We start from the raw sequence: 18,335 nt of genomic DNA, 5'->3' as shown, positions 1-18,335 counted from the left end.
CTTTGCCCTTCCCTCATTCTCTCCTGATGAGCAAATTAGATTAAGTGTAACTAGTAACTAGGTTAATTGTGTATGTTCTTTTCAACTCATCTTCTTGGGAGGGAGGAAGCCTTGATCTGGCAAATGTTCTCCTCTGCTCTCTCTTCCCACCAGACTATGCCTACCCTATATGGTAGGGCCACGTGTGTGTCTGATGATGGAATTCAGTGAACGTGTCTTCCAACCCTGATGTTTCCCTATAAAGGTTGATAATTCATTTCCATCTACAGTCTCATATTTCAAATTGTTCAGAACCCTGTTTGGGAAGAACGTTGATATTTATTGGTGCCACCTCAGAGACTTCAACTGCAACCCAAAGGGCCGTTCTGTGGATGTAGAATGCAAAAATCCAGTTATCCACCATCACTACACGAGAGAGACTCAAGTTCAAGCCAATAAGCAAAAATGACAAATTGCAATAATGGTTTATCACTGTAAACAATGTCTGCATAAGAGTCTGGCAATATCAATGTAAGTAACAGAAAGCTGGTCAGCATTAAACCTATAGAAATGTCTGACGAAAAGAAACCCATATGCCAGTGATAGGGACTCTGATCTCTTTCTGAGAAAAAAACAGACTAATGTATCTCTTCCTTTTAAATGATTTACTGTGATATTGCCTCAGCAACGAACAGTCCCATGTAACAATTGTTCTCTTAGCTTTCAACTTCCAGAACAGTAGTTGTAATCATTAAGCCTTACTTTGTGTGTGTGTGTGTGCACATGTGTATGTGTATGTTTTAATTCCAGTATAATTAATGTACAATGTTATATTAGTGTCAGGTGTACAATATAGTGGTGATTCAGCAATTCTATACATTATTCAGTGCTCATCATGATAAGTGTACTCTTAATCTCCTTCATCTATTTCATCCAACTTCCTCACCACCTCTCCTCTGGTGACTATCAGCTTGTTCCTTATAGTTAATCATTGTAGTTTTGATTTGCATTTCCCTGATGATGAGTGATATTGAGCATCTTTTCATGTGTCTGTTGGCCACCTGGATGTCTTCTTTGGAGAAATGTCTGTTCATGTCTTTTGTTCATTTTAATCAGATGATTTGTGTTGTGGGGTTTTCCGTTGTGTAAGTTATTTATATATTTTGGACTAACACCTTATTGGATATATCATTTGTAAATATTTTCTCCCATTCAATAGGTTATTTTTATTTTTTTTTGTTGAGATACATAGATACATACCTAGTAAAATGAAATAAACCAACAAGGCACTTTTTTACAGAATATATAGTTGTCAATTGAATGGCTGTCTGAATGAGGTTGAGTGGTAAAGATAGATGGAGGTCATAGTGACCTGAGGCTGGCTGGTGAAGACTTGGTTGTTGGTGGTTAAGGGATGTGACATGTGAGTGAACTGGACATGGGGTGAGTAACACAGTAAATATATGAGTTTTCTTATCTACATTCAAGAAATTGTGTGTTTGGTTTTCTCTTGTGCTCAAGACACCAGAAATTGGTCTGTTTTCCCAAATCCACTGAAGAATGATATTTACATTTGCAGTATCTTTATTCTAGGGAGTTGTATTCCCCTGATCAAGATACACATTGCTGATTTCTCCCTTGTTCAGCCTGTGAAATTACAGTCAGCCAGGTGGTCATCATGACTTATTTTACTCGTTATATAAGTAGCATTAACAGAAATGAATGCCTAGCTTTTCAGTTTATGCAGTACAGATGTTGGCTAGTTAAGCTTGCCTATAAATCAAATTTTTTCACAAACTCTAGCATATTCTATTTAGAGTGAGAAACTAATAGAGTTAACCTCTTAACATGCATTAAATCCAGGGTGGTTTCAATTTTTAGCCTGATCAGAGTTTTATCTTTATCTTAATGGCTTCATTGAAGCACAGACAGATATTGAAAAATTCTATGTGCCTTATAAAAATGAACATTCCAAAAGAGTTCTGATTTGCTGAATGCAAACAGCATAAAGACTTGGCTCATTAGATATCAGCCTTCTGTTTTGAACAATGCTTATAGTGAAGTGATACAAAATAAATGGATACATATCCAGACTGTGTGGTTTAATATTCTAATTCTTACTTAACTCTTGGATTGGGGTCCTATTGAATTTTGAAGTGTTGATGGAGAAATCGTATTGATGCAGCTTGGAATGAACAGGTGCAGAAAAGTTTTAATAGGAAGGACTTCTATCTTTATTTCTATAAAAACATACCCCCAGGAAAAAGGATCAGGGTCTATTAACCTAATCACCATTTCCAGACTGTGAGAAGAAAATAGGGCATTATTTTTTAATTTTTTTTTTTTTGCCACAATGATTAGTTTAAGCTCTCACACTCTGGGTTTCTGAGATGTGGTGTCTGTTTCCATGGGAACAGCAGTGGCAGGCAGCCCCTGAGTTGTCAGGCGCTTCTAATAACCTGGGGGAGCTCCTGTCTGAGTGCTGAGTACTGGCCAACTTCTTTCTCTAGAATCTTTGGTCATTTAGTTACAAGTGACTTCTGAGCCTATAGAGATAACTTGAGATATAGGTTGTTAAAATACTTAAGTTCTGTTGAAATGAGTTATTTTGAAATCATATAGCATATATAAAATATGAGTTATATTGAAATATATAGCATATATATAAATAGTACACATAGCATATATATAAATAGTATATATAAAATATAAAATATATGATATATGATACATATATAAATATGTAATTTTTATGGAAAATTATTTGGAAAAAAATGATTTAAGGAAGGCCATATAGTGCAAACAGAGCTCCTGCCCTTGAGAAACTTAAAATTTATCAGATAGTCAAGTTTCCTATATTCCATGCTCAAAATGTAAGATCTTAGAATATATAGGGAATGTTCTAACCACATACACTTTCTTTATTCCTGATGTGAGCTTCTGCTCTGAACTCTCTTTATTCTACTGAGAACTGGGATATATAAGATAGAAACAAATGTAAATATCTCTGCTTTAAGTCCTTAAGTGTCTCAAGTCTGGGAAAGTCCTTGAGTGGCTAGAACTTTGAGTTCTCTCCTCTAAGCCTTACCCGGGCACTCCTGTTGCTAAGAAGGAAAGCTGTCTCCCACAGCGTGCCCCTCAAACACATCTTGACCCTAAAGAGCCTCTCAGAACTCCTCATCAAAAGCCCTAATAACACTTTGCACCGCGAAGACTCTTTAGATTTTACAGTACTTTCATGTAGAACCCCCACACATCCATTTAGATATTAATAAATAGTGAGGACCTGCTATGTGCCAGGCTCTGTGCTAAGAGTGTGGTAGAGACGAAGTCTGCCTTCATGAAGTTTAGAATTTAGTGGGGGAAAAGCTATTACAGAAGCAGACACACAACTCATTACACAATAGAGGGACCCGGTGTATTAGGAGATTTCAGGCGTGAGATCTGATTTATAATGGGCGTAAGTTTCATAGGAATTATTCCTACAACCAAGATACAAATACTGAGTCTGAAATGTGTGGGTGGAACAGATTAGGGAGATGATGTCTCCTGGTTTATGGCTTTTCCCCAATTTGTCTCACCTCTTTCTGCCTTTGCTGTCACCTCTGTTGGATATCTTTATGGTGGCCCTTTAGTGCTCTTTCACCACTTTTTGTCATTAATTGCTTAATATATTCCTCTTTGAGGAAGGTGAGGACAGTGGGGAGGGTCTGGCAGCAGCATATAGGCATCCAGCAAGAAAATAACAATCCAAGGGCATCCGCACATCAAATGAACAGCACAGGTGACAAGGATAGGTGAGGTCAGTGGGTTGAGGTGGCTAAGGAGGGCTTCATGAGAGAAGGACTTGGGCTGGGCCAAGAAATTTCTTCTGCGCCCAGCTTCATGCTCTGAGCCAGCAGCTGCCAAGCCCACAGCCCTTCTAGCTGAACGTTCTTCTAGAGAGTGGCAAGGCAAATGTGGTGTTGAGGGTAGCCTGGCTACTGGTCACTGACTGAGAAATCATCAGATGATCCCTGGCAGGTGCATCGCAAGTAATACACTTAATCACATTTTTCCGTGGTAAGTCATTGCATGTGCCACTGGAGAGGATTAGCTCAGCCTGGGAGCTAGCCAGTGTCCCTCCACTTGTCCACACTGATTAACAATTTATGCTGGGTGAGGAGAAATTAATTTTTACCTCATTCACTTTATTGCTTGTGAAATCATGGCAGTGACTGTGGACTTTTTGTTTAAACATTTATATTTGTAGGTATTTTTATGTTATCACAAACTCTATTAAATGAACAGGTACATTTTAAATGCTAACATACAGTTGTTAATGAATTAATAATCCTGTGTCTCCAGAAGCCAGATATCTGTTAGAATTAGCTATATAAGCACATGACTCATGAATCCAGGTATTCAGTATTAGAGCTTGGGAATCATCATTTCCATTGGGCTGAGGATTAGCACTGGGAACAAGTTTTCCTTTTTTCCTTCTTTCCTTCTTTTCCTTTATTTATTTAATAACATGTGCCCTGCTAAATGCTAGAGTACTTGAAGGATGTGAAGGATATATATATATGTATATATATGTGTGTGTGTGTGTGTGTGTGTGTGTGTACATATGTATATACACACACACATACATGTATCTCCTATATGTAATTTTATATACTTGATATCTCTCTATATAATGTATTTAGCATAATATGTAAATATATGTAACATAAGTATGCATTATTAGTTGTAATAGATATCTATCATCTATTTATAGAAAGACCTCGATATTAACAAGTTAATAAGCAATAGTAATTTAGTGGTAAGTGTTATATTGGGGCACACACAGGTGTATAGGGGTATAGGAGGGAAGGTTCTCTGTCATGCCATTGAAGCGGAGTTCAGAGGGAGATGTAGGTATTAGCTGATGATCTCTGTGTATGAGAAGGCTGGAGAAGACATGAAGTAGATGGTATTTGGGCTAGGGGGAGAATTATATGCCAAGTGTCAAAGGCAAAGGAAAGTATATATTCCTTAACTGTTTATCAGTCAGGATTGAGTTAGGAAGCTGACTATAAATGAGTATTTTAAACAGAGGATACTTGGCATAGAGAATTGGTTTCACAGGTATTAGAGTTCTAAAAGAGCAAAAAATGTGACATTGAGGTGGTTCAGAATTAGAAATCACAACCTGTGAGGTTGGTACAAGAGAGTAAAGCAAGCCAGAACCTAGAACATGCAGGGAGAGGGCTGCAGTTTGGAGGGACCCACTTGGTCCTGATGTAGTATCTGTTTTATATGTTGCTGGATTCACTTTGCTAATAATTTATAGAGGATATTTTATGGATTTTTCTGAGGGACATTAGCTTGTAATTTCCTTTGCTTGTCAGATTTTGAAAGAGGTTAAGCTGGTTTCATAAAATGAGTTGGGAAGTTTTCCTCCTGTTTTTGGAAAGCGTTCAGAGGAATGGTATTATTTCTTCCTTAAATGTATTATGGAATTCATCAGTGAAGTCACATGGGCCTGGAATTTTCTTTGTGGGAATGCTTTTGATTAATAACTCAATTTTGCTAATAGATAACAAACTAATATATTTATTATTATTTATATGCATTTTGGTAAATATTGCTGTTCAAAGAATTTACCCATTTTTTTTAATGTTTATTCCTGAGAGAGAGAGAGACCGAGCTTGAGCAGGGAAGGGGCAGAGAGAGACAGAGGGAGACACAGAATCTGAAGCAGACTCCAAGCTCTGAGCTATCAGCACAGAGCCCAATTCAGGGCTCAAACTCACGAACCACAAGATCATGACCTGAGCCGAAGTCAATGCTTAACCCACTGAGCCACCCAGGTGCCCAAGAATTTACCCATTTAATCTGTGTTGTCAAATTTATTAGCATGAGGTTGCTTCCAATATTTCCTTATTATAATTCTAATATCTAACATTTGTAATAAAGTCCCTTCTTTTATTAATAATGTTGGTTATTTGTATTCTTTTTCCTTAACTGATCTTACTAGGGTTGTGTCACTTTTATTAATCTTTTCAAAGAAGTGACTTCTGGCTTTGTTGATTTTTCTCTATTGTATGTCTACTTTTTACTTATTTTTGCTGTTATTAAACCTCTACTTCCTATAGGTTTAATACTGCTATCTTTAGCTACATTCTTGAGTTAGATGCTTAAATCATTCATTCTGTTTTTCCCCTCAAATGTCTATTTAAAGATAAAAAGTTTCCCATAAGTACTTCTTTAGCTGCATGGCACATGCTATTATCGCCCCTACTTCATTTTAATTCAGTTTAATTCCAGTGTGCTCAGAGAATATATTTGGTATGATTACAGTTCTTTGAAATTTGTTGAGACTTTAGGACCTAGTATCTATTTTGGTAAATGTTCATATGGATTTGAAAAGCATTCATTTCTTATCCAGATTTATTGAGATATAACTGACACATAACATTGTGTAAGTTAGGGTATACAACTTGCTGATTTGATAAACTCATATACTGCAAAAATGATTACCACCATAGTGTTCGCTAACACCTCTATCACTTCACATAATCACCACTTCTTTTTTTGTAATGAGAACATCTAAAATCTGGTCTCCTAGAAAATATAGTATTATTAGCTATAATCACCATGCTATACATTACATCCACAGAACTTATTCATCATGTAACTGGAAGTTTGTACTCTTTTACCAATCCTTTGACCTCCTCATTTCCAACATGACCCATCTCCTGGTAACCACCATTCTATTACCTGTTTCTTTGAGTTTGGCTTTTTTAGATTCCACATTTTGTTTTCCTTTGTCTAATTTATTTCACTTGGCACAATGCCCTCAAGGTCCATCCTTGTTGTCACAAATAGCAGGATTTTCTTCTTTCTCGTGGCTGACTAATATTCCATTGTGAGTATACAACATCTTTTTTAGCCATTTATCTATTGACAGATATAGGTTATTTTGATATCCTTCTTGGCTGTAGTGAAAAATGCTGCAGTGAACATGGGAATACTGATATCTTTTTGAGGTTGTGTTTTCATTTTCTTTGGATATATGCCTAGCAGTGGAATTTCTGGGTATGGTAGTTCTATTTTTAATTTTTTGAGGAACCTCTGTGCTATTTTCCATAGTAGCTGTACCAATTTACATTTCCATCAACAGGTCACAGGGGTTTTCTTTTTCCACATCCTCTCAAGCACTTGTTATTTCTTGTCTTTTTTTTTTTTTTACTTAAAAAAATTTTTTTTAACGTTTATTTATTATTGAGAAACAGAGAGCATGAGCATGGGAGGGGCAGAGAGAAGGGGAGACACGGAATCCAAAGCAGGCTCCAGGCTCTGAGCTGTCAGCACAGAGCCCAATGCAGGGCTCCAACTCACAAATTGCAAAATCATGACCTGAGCTGAAGTCGGACGCTTAACCCATTGAGCCACCCAGGTGCCCCGTCTTGTCTTTCTGATGATGGCCAGTCTAACAGGTGTGAGGTGATTTCTCACTGTGGTTTTGATTTACATTTTCCTAATGATTAGTGTAGTCAAGTGTCTTTTCCAGTTTGGGACAGTTCTCGGTCATATTTCTTTAAATATACTTTCTGCCTCCTTTTGCACTGTTCTCCTTTTGGAAGTGCAATAATTTGTACATGTTAGTTTTGATGGTATCCCATAGATCATGTAGACTTTCTTCACTCTTTGATTCTTTTTTGTTTTTCTTGCTCTGATATTTTCAATTGATCTTTCTTCCAGCTCACTTGTTTTTCCTCTGCTTGGTCAGTATGCTGTTGAAACTCTCTGTTGAATTCTTTTGTTTAGTCATTGTATTCTTCAGCTCCAAGATTTCTGTATTTTTTCCCCAGTGTTTTCTATATCTTTGTTGTTGAACTTCTCATTTTGTTTTTTTATTATTTTCCTCAAATCATTAAATTGTATCTGTGTTTTCTTACAGTTCATTGAGCATCAGTAGAACAATTATTTTGAATTGTCAGGCAATTTCCTGCAGCTTCATTTCTTTGGGCTCAGCTACTGCAAGTTAACTCTATTCCTTTCATGGAGTCATGCTTCTCTGATTCTTAATAATCCATATAGCCTTTCTTAGGTGTTTTACACATTTGAAGAAGCAGTCACGTCTTCCAAACCTCAAGGACTCACTTAGGAAAGGGAAGATTTTTACTTGTGGGTGGAAGCATGTGGGATCATGCTAAGATACTGGGTCTAGTGGTACAGGGCACTCAGTGTGTGGTGGCACTGGATCTGAGAGGTGAGATGTCTCTCTTTTTAAAAATATTTATTTATTTTGAGGGAAAGAAAGAGAGCACATGTATGAGTGAGTGAGCTGGGGAGGGGCAGAGAGAGAGGGAGAAAGAGAATCCCAAGCAGGCTCCATGCTCAGTGTGGAGCCCAACACAGGGCTTGATCTCATGACCGTGAGATCACAACTTGAGTTGATATCAAGAGTCAGATGCTCAATCAACTGAGCCACCCAACTGCCCTTGGTGTGACATCTCTTTGTGTCAGGCCACTGAGGTCTACGGCATCAATAACTCTGTAGTCCTTTGTGAGTACCTTGTGGTGTTTGCCATGGCTGTAAGTGCTGTGGTCTCCTCAGTGGTGCCTTCAGGTCCAGTAGGTAGGGACCAGAACAGGTAGTAATAGTGGCCAGATCCTGTGGTAAGCACATACTTTGCTGTGGACACCAGCAGGTACCTGTGTAGAGGCACGGGCCAGTTATAGACACATGTTATGATGGGGGCCAGGGCAGGCGGCAAGAGCGGGCCAACTATGGGCACTGAGAGCTGTTGGGGGCAGTCACCCCTGGGCATGAACATTGTGAAGAGCATCAGACCAGTGATATGCAAACACACATCCCTCTATGCTGAGTGCTTGCACATTGATGGGGGTCTAGGATGATGTCAACATGTACAGGTACACGGGCTGGGACTGGCTGCTGGGCCATTTCTGGGGTTGCAGCAGGGACTAGAAGGAGGGAGTAGGGAGAGAATAAGGAAGGCTGGCATCAGCAAAAGAAAATACCTGAATGGCCAAGGCTGGTGAAATCTGCTGGGGTCCATGACGTCGGTGCTGGCTGTTGTTCTCTTCAGTGGCAAAAGTTGCTGTATGTGTTTATAGAGCAAGGTGATTGTTCCTGCTGCATGGCTGCTACTGGTAGTCCCTGCTTTTCTTCCTTATTCTTAGACATTTCTATACACCTCAGGTTTTCTGATCTGGGTGGCTGAAATTGAAGCATGGTGCCCCACAAGCCTGGGGAAGCTGATTGCTCAGTCTGATCTTCCTCTCCCTGTTAGGGAATCTCTTTCTAGCTGGGGAGTTCCTTTTTGATGCTAAGCAGTACTGGCTTGGGGGGAGGGGATGATGCAGGCAAAGTGAAGCTGTCCTCCTCCTCTTTTTGTGTGATTATTCTCAGATTTTTCATTCTATTGTGTGACCTAAATTTCTTGAGTGGAGTCCAGAACTCTGGTTTTGCTCATGATTAGCTGTTTAATTGTTGTTCTTTGTGGGGTGTCAGGTGCTGGGGTCTCTACCACCTTGGTAATGTTACTTGAAAAGTATTCATTCTTCAATTGTTAGATTATCTATTATCTTAGGTCAAATTGGCTAATTATATTGTTGAAATCTTTTATGTTCTTGCTGAATTTTTGTATTTATGTATTTTGGAGCTAAATTCATGTATATATTGTTTCTTTTTTTAATGTTTATTTATTTTTGAGAGAGAGGAAGAGAGAGACAGCATAAGCAGGGGAGGGGCAGAGAGAATTGGAAGCAGGCTCCAAGCTTTTGAGCTGTCAGCAGAGGCTATGTGGGGCTCAAACTCACCCGACTGTGAGGCTGTGACCTGAGTCAGCCACTTAACTAACTGAGCCACCCAGGTACCCCTAAATTCATGTATATTTAAACTGTGTTATTAACTGTGTACAAATTCAGATTGTGCTTTCCTTTTTAATTTCTATTGTGTCACAAAAGTATTGCTTTTTCTCTAGCATTACTTCTTTCTTTCTATTTTGACTGAAAAATAGTTTAACTTTAATGAACCAAAACTCAAAGACGTCTTACATACCGGGATTAACAAATGATATAGCCCATGGACTGGCCAAATCTAGCTAATTTTTGCCAATAAAGTTTTATTGGAACATAGTTACACCCATTGGTTTGTTTATGGTCTTTGTGGCTGGTTTATAGTACAGTTGAGTAGTTGCAACTGAGTCCATACGGCTCACGAAGCCAAAAACATTTATCACCTGACCCCAATTCAAAAAGTCCATAGACCACTGCAATATACAAAGAACAGCGTAGTAGAATTCTTTTTTAAATTTAAGCTTATTTACTTACTTATTTATTTATTTATTTATTTATTTATTATTTATTTATTTTGAGAGAGACACAGAATGCAAGACAGGGAGGGGCAGAGAGAGAGAGAGAGGGAGAGAGAGAATCCCAAGCAGACTCTGCACTGTCAGCACAGAGGCTGATGTGGAGCTCAAACTGATGAACTGTGAGACCATGACCTGAGTTGAAGTTGGCTGCTTAACCAACTAAGCCACCCAGGTGCCCCACAGTTATGGATTTTTTAAAGCATTTACCTTGGTTTGGATTTACTGTGTGTGTTTTTTTAAATCTGTTGTGATATTTTTCATCAGTTTTCAGTATTTACAGCTTTTTTTTTTTCTGCTTCATTCTTGCTCTCCTCTCTTTTTGGGGCTTTCTCTTTCTCTCTCTTATTTTACCTGATTCCCACACTTTATTCTTAAGTTTCCCCTCCCCCCTTTTCTTTCTACTATTTTCTTTCTCTCTTTTTCAGTTTGGATTTTTTCTATTGATTTGTCTTGTAATTCGTTTGTATCTTCCTCATATGCCATTTAGCACAAACAATGAAATTTAAATATCAGATATTGTATTTTTCAGTTCTAGAAAAATGTGTCTACTTGTTTCTTTTTTTATAGATTCAAATTCTTCATACTTTTGTCGTATTTTTATCTATCTGTTCTTTATATTCTTTCACATTTCCATAAAAGATTAAATATTTTTTTCCTAGCTTTATTGAGATGTAATTGACACATAACATTTTCTAAGTTTAAGATGTACAACATGGTGATTTGATACATTTATATGTTGCAAAATGATTAGCACTATAACATTAGCTATTTACCTCTATCACATCATATAATTATCATTATTTTTTTGTGGTAAGAACATTTAAGATTTATTCTCTTAACAACTTTAGAGTATATAATACATTATTGTTAATTATAATCACAATGCTGTGCATTAGATTCTCAGAACTCATTTATCTTCTAATCCGAAGTTTATTTTAAAAAAAAATTTTTTTTTTCAACGTTTTTATTTATTTTTGGGACAGACAGAGACAGAGCATGAACGGGGGAGGGGCAGAGAGAGAGGGAGACACAGAATCGGAAACAGGCTCCAGGCTCCGAGCCATCAGCCCAGAGCCTGACGCGGGGCTCGAACTCACAGACCGTGAGATTGTGACCTGGCTGAAGTCGGACGCTTAACCGACTGCGCCACCCAGGCGCCCCTAATCCGAAGTTTATACCCTTTGACAAACATCTATCCATCCCTCTCCTTCCCCCCAGCTGCTGGTAACCACCATTCTATTATTTCTATAAGTTCATTATTTTTAGATTCCACATATAAGTGAGATAATACAGTATTTGTCTTTCTTTGTATGACTTATTTCACTTATCATAATACCCTCACTGTTTATGCATATTGTCACAAATGGCAGGATATCTTTTTTCTCATTGCTGAATAATATTCCAGTATGTGTATGTGTGTGTGTGTGTGTGTGTGTGTGTGTGTCTGTCTTTTTGTCTCACATTTTCTTTATCCATTCATCCACTGATAGACACCTTGTTTCCATATCTTAACTACTGTGAATAATGCTGCAAAAACATGGAGTGCAAATACCTCTTTGAGGTTCCACTTTCATTTCCATTGGATATATACCCAAAGGTAGGCTTGCTGGATCATAAGGTAGTTCTATTTTAAAGTTTTTGAGGAGCTTCCAAACTGGTTTACATTCTCATCAATTTACATTTCCTTCAGCAGTGCGCTAGGATCCTTTTTTCTCCTCATCCTCATCAATACTTGTTACCTCCTGTCTTCTTGATGACATCAATTTTAACAGCTGTGAGGTGACGTCTCATTGTGGTTTTGATTTTCATTTCTCTGATGATCGGTGATGATGAACATCTCATGTACCTGTTGGCCATTTGTATGTTTTCTTTGGGAAAAATACCTATTTAGTCCTAAGTCCATTTTTTAATTGGATTGATTTTTTGTTACTAAGTTGTGTGAGTTCTTTAAGTGTTTTGCATATTAATCTCTTATCAGAAGTGTGGCTTGCAAATATTTTCTCCCATTCGGTAAGTTGCCTTTACAGGTTGTCGATTGCCTCATAAAAGTATATTTTAAGTTTTTGTTTATTGTGATTAATATCTGAATTGTCTTCTCTTTTTTTTCTGTTTACTTGAAGTTACATTTCTCTAACTCTTCCCATATGTAGCAAAGTTTTGTAGTATGACAATATGAGTTAAAGAACCACAGAGGCTGTAGATGATGCTATTTTCCATTAAAGAAAGTGCTCACTTTATTCTGTTAGGTAAATAGTTTGAAGGGCACATCACTTCAGTCTAGTCATGGATGATCTATGTTGGGATTGGGTTAGAGTTTTTCTATGATCTAGTTTACCTGTGGTTTATCCCTGGGTTAAATCGTTTGTGTGCCTCTGTCTCCTTGGTGTTAACATATTAGGAGGATTCAGTTCTGACCATGGGTGTTTTGAGCATAGCTCTTTAAAAGGTTCTTGCCCTATACAGCTTCAAAATCTTGTAAATGTCTTAAGGGCAACAAGATAAGTCGTAGAATATACTCTTACCATACTTTTAATCCAAAAAACCAAGAGATTGTGAAAGGTTTTCCTCTGCCTTTCCAGCTTAGCCCCTCCAGTCTTGCATGCTGCCTCAGAACTCCAGAACTGATGCTTCCTAAAAACTGATCTTCTATCTAGGGCTTCTCTAGTTTCTAATACAAGTGAAGCTTCAAAATTTACAACTTCTTTTTTTTTTTCCTTGATAGAATTCCTCTCCAGGGGCCAGCCTTGATCCTCATGCCTGTTTTGGGACTATTAAGTACCTCAGGAAAGAAAATGGCTGGTGGTTGCCATCTCTCCTAGGAAAGGCTCTTTGGATTCTGAAATTTTAGTTCCAGTCCTTATTGATTCCACACTGTTACAATATTCTTATTTTAAAAAAAAATTTAGTTTATTTATTTAATTTGAGAGAGAGAGAGAGAGAGAGTATGCACAAGTGGGGGAGGGGCAGAGAAAAGGAGAGACAGAATCCTAAGCAGGCTCCACACTGTCAGTGCAGAGCCTGATACGGGGCTCAAACTCAGGAACTGCGAGACCATTACCCCAGCTGAGATCAACAGTGGGACACTTAAACACTTGTACCACCCAGGCATCCCTATGATGTTTTAAACATATAATTTTTTGTAATTTATTTGTTTTTTCTTCCCTAGTTGCAAAGAGGAACACTGACCTGCCATAATCTACTGCATCTTTCCTGGAGGTGAAGTTCATTTTCTGTCAAAGAGAAAAAGACAAGTAAATTCCACAATCTATAAATCCAGTAAGTTTATTTTGGATACCAAGCAAAATCTAGATCATAGTATTTATAAGGCAGATGGAGAAGTTATTATAAAGGGGGCACCATAAAATATATCTAATACAGGGTCATTGAGAATATATTATCACTAAGTAGTTCCATTTCTTTTTTTTGTCAAGGTTATAGGAAAAATAGTTATAGGCTATCTGAAATTTAGGAAGACATTTGACAGAGTTTTTTTATGATATCCTTGTTGTCAAGATGAAGAAATGTGAGGTTGATGCTAATACATTTAGATGGATTTGCACAGTTAAAGGATCATACCCTGTGACTCTGGATGACTTTCTGAAGAGATCGGTGTGAGTTTGAAGAAATGTTTCTGTGAATACAGCACAAAGCTTGTTATCAAGAGCACTCAGTGGCTTAAAAAAATTCTTTTTTTTCAACGTTTACTTTTGAGAGACAGAAAGACCAAGTGTGAGCAGGAGAGGGGCAGAGAGAGAGGGAGACACAGAATCTGAAGCTGGCTCCAGGCTCTTAGCTGTCAGCACAGAGCCTGATTAGGGCTCAAACCCATGAACCATGAGATCACAACCTGAGCCAAAGTTCAACACTTAACCAACTGAGCCATTCAGGCGCCCCTCTATAGGTTTAACAAAAAAAATTTTTTAATGTTTATTTATTTTTGAGAGAGAGAGCGTGAGTGGGGGAGGGTCAGAGAGATGGGGGAGACACAGAATCTGAAGCAGGCTCCAGGCTCTGAGCTGTCAGCACAGAGTCAGATATGGGGCTCAAACTCACAAATGGCAAGATCATGACCTGAGGCAAAGTCAGATGCTTAACTGACTGAGCCACCCAGGCTCCCCCAAGATCACCTGGTAGATTTTAATCAATGAATTTGATGAAGACAAAGATAGCACACAGATTCTGTAAAATCAGAGTGAATTCCAGTAAACTGGAAGAACCAAAATAATTCCAGCAGGCTTCAACAAATAAAGCCTAATGGGTACAAATGTGATATCCTACATTTGAATAAAATAAAAACTGTTAAAATTCAGGCTAAGAGAGACATGATTTAACAGAAATACATGTTTAAAAATCACTTGGGGCGCTTGGGTGGCTCAGTCGGTTAAGCGTCCGACTTTGGCTTGGGTCATGATCTCGCGGTCCGTGAGTTCGAGCCCCATGTCGGGCTCTGTGCTGACAGCTCAGAGCCTGGAGCCTGCTTCGGGTTCTGTGTCTCCCTCTCTGTCTCTGACCCTCCCCCATTCATGCTCTGTCTCTCTCTGTCTCAAAAATAAATAAACATTAAAAAAAAATTAAAAAAAAAATCACTTGGGAGTTATTGTTGGCATGAACTCAGAATGAGTCAATGGTGTGATATGCTGCCAAAAAGGCCAGTATGATTTAGGGCAGCATTTAGTAGAATATAAGGTACAGAGTGAGGCAGCTGATGAATCCGTTGTACTGACTATTCCTTGGACATATGCTGTTGTAATATGTTCTGAGCATCATAGTTTCAGAGGGGAGCATATCTGAAACTCACCCAGAGGAGAATAGTCAGGATATAAAGGTGGGGAACATAAAGACAAAAACAGTTGAAAGATACAAGAGTGTCTTACTTGGGGAAGAGAAGGTTTGGGGAGATATGAGAGTTGTCTTCAAATGCATTTGATTGTTTTGTCTCTGAGGTTAGAAGTAGAACAGAAATAGAAAAAGCTTGTATTTCTAACATGAAGCACTTTTTCAAAACAGTTTTACAGGTGTCTGAATTTTGAATCAGGCTGCTTAGCGTAGTCATGAATATCGAAGACTTCTGAATCAGGAAAAATCAGACACTTTGTCCTTTAAAAGCTCTGTGATTTTTTTTAATAAGCTCTGTGATTTTACCTCATCTTTCAGACTCTCAGTTTCTTTAATTCTAGAATGGGGACAATAATAATAATAGTACCATGTTTATAGCTATTAGAAGATTACAGGAAATAACTCAGATGAAGTGCTTGCCATGGTGTATGGCACATTTTACATGCCCAATATATGTGCAGTGTACTAAAGTACTGAGATGTGGTAAGAAAAAGAAGAAAACAAACACCTACCTCTTATATTGGCCATGGTTTTACTTCAGGAAGTAGGAAACCAAGTTCCAACTCAGAAATTAGACTTAGTGCCTGAAATGTAGGTACCAGGGAAACAGACTTTATCTGATGTTACCTGTAAGTCTACAGACCATGAAAGCTAATTCTAGAAAACTTCTCAGGTGTTATTTTTACATAGGTCTTCTGCTTGGATAAACTCATACAGTGAGTCCATGAAACGTTCCTTCTTGTGGCCAGTGTTTACAGAATGGCACACATGTATGCAAATTTGCATCCTGCATTTTAGTATACACCCCATTTAAAATAACTTACCACTTTTTTTTCCTCAAAGTATATCATGACACACACACATATAATATATAAGATGTGGTTGGAAACTACAAGCAGAGTTTATGTTGCACAGTCTTGCTTAGACAGTCACAATCACTTTCTGTAAGAAGCATGGCTCAAGAGTACTGTGAGGTACCATTTTACACTTGTCAGCAAAGATTAATATGATCTTATATCCTCTGAAAAGGATACAGAGCAGTGGTAAGTTGAAATTCTGGTGGGAGTGTCAACTGATATTGATATAACCACTGTGGACATTCATTTTGTAATATCTATTAAAATTGAAGAGGAACACACTCTCTGACTCAGCAAAGTGTGTGTGCAGAAAAAGAAACTGATAGAATGTCCCTCGTAACATTTGATCTAAATGTTCACCAAGTGGAGATAGAATAAATAAGTTATGATTTATTCATCTGAATGAAGACTATACCACAATAAGATGAGTAAACTAGAAATACATTTGTAAACATGGATAAATTAAAAAAAAAACATTGAGTGAAAATACCCTTTGTGGAATGATGTGTACAATATGATTCCACTTATACAGAGATTTAACCATAAAGCATTATTAAATAATGTGTATCGTTATAAATATGGAACCAATATATACAGCCATTCATGATGAGGTTTGTTTTGGAGGAAAGTAAGTAGAAGAAGGGGGAGGGATAAAAGGGGGGGCTTAATTCTTTCTGTAATATTTTCTAAAAGAGGTAATTCTAAAGCAAATGTGGAAAAAAGTTAATATTTGATAAAGCAGGGTTTTAAGTACATAGGAGTTCATTATATTGTTCTTTTCTTATCTGTATGTTTAATATATGTCAGAAAACTTTTTTTTTAAGAGAAAAAAAGCTCTCTTTTCCATGCCCTTGCTCATTTTTTCTTAAAATGGCTATGAGAAGTCCTAGGGGCCCATTGGGTGGGCCAAGAAAAAGAAAGAAAGGAAAATCGAGGTCAAAGTGCTATCTAGCAGTTATAAGTACTCAAAGGTCACTTATACATCTAGTGTGGTTTTAAGTAATACAATCGCATCATGTGTTAAGATTCAGAAAGCCTGGGGTGCCTGGGTGGCTCAGCCAGTTGAGTGTCCTACTTCAGCTCAGATCATGATCTCAATATTCAAAGAGTTTGAGCCCTGCTTGGGGGCTCTGTGCTGATAGCTCAGAGCCTGGAGCCTGCTTCGGATTCTATGTCTCCCTCTCTCTGCCCCTTTCCCTCTCATACTCTGTCTCTGTCTCTGTCTGTCTCTCTCTCTCAAAAATAAGTAAACATTTTTTAAAAAATTTTAAAAGATTCAGAAAGCCTGATGCTGTTCACAGGGAGAGGTTTAATTAAGTTTCTGTTGGGGAGCGGCATGAATGATACCTACAGACAAAGGCACAAGGAATGTCTCAGTGGGGGGAGCTTCTGAGGAGGGCCATGGCAAGCAGGGGTCAGGGTACAAACACTGTGCACTTGGGAAGGTGAATAAAGGTGGTATTAAAGAAGGAATTGCAGATAAGAAAGGCAGGAAGGCCCAATTTGGCAACCTCACACTTTTCCTTGGAGTAATGTGATAAAAACTACTCTAGAAAATCCAACTATCCGAACAAAAACACTTGGAAGTGTGGCTTAATGATTAACAAAGCCCATACCACTTTGATCAGTAGAATTGGGCTTGCCCAAATGTCCAGATAGCAACTTGGTCTTTTCTCCCCAGGGTCCTACTGAGCAGAGAGGGGATCCTATTCTGTGCTCTCAGGCAGCTAGTGGAGTGAATGCATTCCTAAAGTCAGGGGCTGCAGTTTAATTAGAATCCTTCTTCTGGCTTTTAGTGAGTGACCTTCATTCACTGTCTAGTGTCCTGGGGGAATAATGTTCCCTATTGAGGAAGAAATTGCCCTCTTTTACATGTATGAAAGGTTTTTGTATTTGAAACAATCAGTCTTGTATGTTTGTGTGTGTGAAGCAGAGTGGTCTTGAGGGCTCACGGTCAGTAGATCTTGTCATATAAAAGCATCATGAAGTCTTAAAAAATGCTATCTAAAAATTAAACTTTTCCTTGGAGTGCCTGGGTGGCTTAGTTGGTTAAGCATCTGACTCTTGGTTTTAGCTCAGGTCATGATCCTACAACTTTCGAGATTGAGCCCCATGTTGGTGCGGAGCCTGCTTGGGGTTCTCTGTCTCACTCTCTCTCTGTCTCTGTCTCTCAAAAATAAATAAACGTTAAAAAAAAATAAAAATTAGAATTAAACTTTGCCTTAAGTGGTAATGCTAGAGAAAGAAGCTTGGGAATTTAAAGCAGGATTGGGAAGCTTTAGAGTTTAGATGT

The sequence above is a fragment of the Lynx rufus genome, unplaced genomic scaffold (assembly GCF_022079265.1).
Source record: "Lynx rufus isolate CCGP_SWC_20201006 ecotype Redwood Valley unplaced genomic scaffold, mLynRuf1.p SCAF_3, whole genome shotgun sequence".
Lineage (NCBI taxonomy): Eukaryota > Metazoa > Chordata > Mammalia > Carnivora > Felidae > Lynx > Lynx rufus.
Note: the sequence above shows the minus strand (reverse complement) of the source record.